Source organism: Adiantum capillus-veneris, chromosome 7 (assembly GCF_014529385.1).
Source record: "Adiantum capillus-veneris isolate H3 chromosome 7, ASM1452938v2, whole genome shotgun sequence".
NCBI classification, from domain to species: Eukaryota; Viridiplantae; Streptophyta; class Polypodiopsida; order Polypodiales; family Pteridaceae; genus Adiantum; species Adiantum capillus-veneris.
In genome coordinates, this window is record NC_140937.1 from 92,830,732 (window position 1) to 92,834,063 (window position 3,332).

Genomic DNA, 3,332 nt, shown 5'->3' on the forward strand with positions numbered 1-3,332 from the left:
AAGCGCTCATTTAGATTACAACGAGAATTCAAATGCTTCAGCCGACTAATAAAGTCTCTCACCGACTCTCCTTCCTCTCGTAGGCTACACCCCAAAGCACTCCCTCTAGTATGCATTCTTTTAAGAACAGTCTCCTAAGAGTAGGGTAAATCGTTTTTTCCTCCACCCTTAGGGTTCTATATCAATCCCCTGCCTTCCCACTTAAGGTTAGGCTTAAAGCATTACTCTTATGCAGGTCATTGTGTTCTCCTAAAAAATTGCATATTTGTTCAAACACTTTGATATGCTTTCTCACATCCCCGTCTCCACCAAATTTTTGTGTGAGCTTGGCTATTTGTACTGCCTTACTTCTAGGCTCTCTATCAGGCGTGTTACACATATTCTCAGCAATAGATCGACCAATAGCTTTGAGCAAATGTTGCCAAGTCACCTAAGTGAGCAGGAACCATGGGTGGAGGTGCTCCAGAGACTACATGTGGAGTAGGTATTGGCATTGGGCTTGGTGCATAGGAAGCCCTTGGGTTCCACGTTGGGTACAATGTTGTGACATGTGGTGGTCCATAGTTCATATGTGTGGCCCTAGGCATAGCAGACGTCGGATGTGACATGCTAATGCTAGCCGGCATAGTCCCATGGAAATAAGACTTGGGTGTTGTGGTTGTGGAGCATAGGTAGTTGAAACAATGGGAGGGGTAGGGACTACATGAGTACGAGGACCCATGGGTGCATACGATTGGTACACACTTGTAGGTACTGTTGCAGGCATTGAGCTACCATGTAGTGGTGCTTTACTAACAAATGAGGTCCATGGCGTGTTTCTCGGCATGCCCATCATTGGGGTAGGCATGGTAGCCGTGGTGTCATCAAGGGAAAGATGAGCTAGAATTGGAAAGGTAAAGCTATCACTTGTGGGCTCAGATTGCCCTGAGACCACTGGAGAAACAACATATGGAGGATCCATCGGACTTACCGAGGGAGTCTCCATTTGCAATAAGGTCGATTGTTTAGCCTTTCTTGTATCCAAGAATCTAATGAGACCCGTTGAAGGCATGTTGATTCCCTTGTTCTATCTCTCTAACTCAATGACCCTGTGGATGACCTCACAAACTCTTTGTTGTTGATCCTCCACACTAGTAGCACCCATTGTGGATTGTAGGACATCTAACCAACCCACGTGATAGGTGTGACCTGTGTATAGGTCGGTTAGAGTTTTCGTTTGTAGTTCGTACTCCCAGTTCTCATTTAAGAACGCTCCATCTAGGATTGAGGTGCTAGAGGTGTCCTTTGAGCTAGATGCAATGTTGTTTTCTAGGGGTTGACCCTTAGTGGTCGTTAATTCAAGAGCACTCGATTGCTCTCCTAGCAAGGATATTGACATAGGAGCTTTCGATTTTAACTCTCTTCGTTGCTCTGCCTTGTGTAAAGCTCTCAATTTCCTTTTCCCTCGCTGCAAGAATATATCGCTCAACCTCTTGCACTTCGGCAAGGCTTCTACCATCGGGTAATATGACCTCGGAGAGGAATAGCTCTGAAGAGTCAGGAGGTGCAGTGAATGAAGTATTCACGTGCACATTCTCTAAGGGCATAGGGTCTACGTTGCTCATGAATGGAGAATTTACTTCCCCACCCCCCTCATTTACATCATTAGCTCCATGTTCAAAGCGAGTGGCTCTACTAAAGGTTTCCTTTAAGCAGCTAAGCACGGTCGGCCCGGACCGCGGGCCCATGACATGCATGTCTTGGCTTGAGCTATCGGGATTAGGCATTGGGAAACCCTCCATGACGTCGTAGTCAGAGGAAGAGTCACTAGCCGCTATGTTCGGGTCTTGGTTTGTACTACCTTGGGTCCCCGTCGAGGGCCCGGAACCTAAGGTAGGTGGATATTGAGAACTTGCGTAAGTCGAAATTCTCTCTAGTTGCTCCGTCTCTAGCACACAACCAGAGCGCAGATGCACGTGCTTTTGGCACCCTACAAGCGTCGGCGAATAACCTCGAAGGTTAACCGCTTACTTTTTAAGGTGTCCATTTTTTTAAAAAAATTAATACATTTTTAATGTTTTTTAATGATCGGTTTTTTTTATTAAAGTGTGTGATAGCTCGAAACGAGCGTATCACTTAGAGGGTTGCGGTGTGCTTTACAGCACAACGTTTGGTCACCTGAAGCTCCATTGGTCCTCAAAAAAGTTGATTTTTAGCTTCGTGTGAAGTTAAAATACGTAATTTTAAAGGGCGATTGAGGCCTAAGCCTGAGCGTGAGCTTGGTCTTGGGTCTGGAAGATATTCCCGATCTCGGTCCTACCTTTAAAGTTTTTAATTTTTTTAAAAATTTATTGTTATTATCATTTTTTGGATAAGGTCGCCGCGGCCTGCGCGCAAGCACACACACACACTCTACCTACCTACTTCCAACTAATACACCTACTGTTACACACTAACACACTTCATTAGCTCTCACAGACCTACTTCCTACTTACTGTACTTTGCATTACATAGAACTAACAATCTTAATACTAAGACCTTAGCACAGAGAAAACACAGTAACCTTTCAAAACTTCATTAACAAATAAATACACAGTAGCAACACGAGATCCTTCTTCTCAACACACACACTTCTATTGCACAAATGAGAGAATGAGTGAATTTTAGGTTTAGTTGACTTTTATATGAGCTCGCCCCATTCACACTTGGGCGCTCATGCTTAGCCAACTAATCCCTTGAATGTTCCAGTTAGAGTGCACCTCTCATCGGCGATCACTCTTACCCTTTTTCTATTGTACCAACAAGCCCGATACCTGACTCTACCAAGTAAATAATACAACGTCCGTCATAGGTGATAGGGTGTCCATGAGCTGTGAGGGTTAACCATGTAGGCACAAACCATGTTTTGGAAAATGATGAATGCAGTCTTGTTGGATAACGGACACCGTCCAATTATTCTATAGGATTCATGGCTGATGAGTGTGGAGCAAATTGGAAAGCAATTCGCATGGTGTTTAACGGAGGTCCTAAAAATGTTATGGAAGGAAGAGAGCACTCTTGCTTGTTTCACTGGGAACATAGCTTACACATTCACACCACTCGGTGTATACATAACAATTTCCAGGATGAGCACAAGCGAATGTGTGAATTATGGAAATGTGCAAGGAAGGGGAACAAACTTGAGTCCTTTTGAGCTTTAGAATTTGGAGTAAGGAGGGGTTAAAGTAAAGAAGACTGTAGTTAAGGAAACAAACAATGCATGTTATCGGCCAAGAGTTTCAATTCAAGCCTCCTAGAGAATTGACTTAGTAGAAACCATGGAAGCTCAAATTGTGTAGAACACTGTCGTTAAG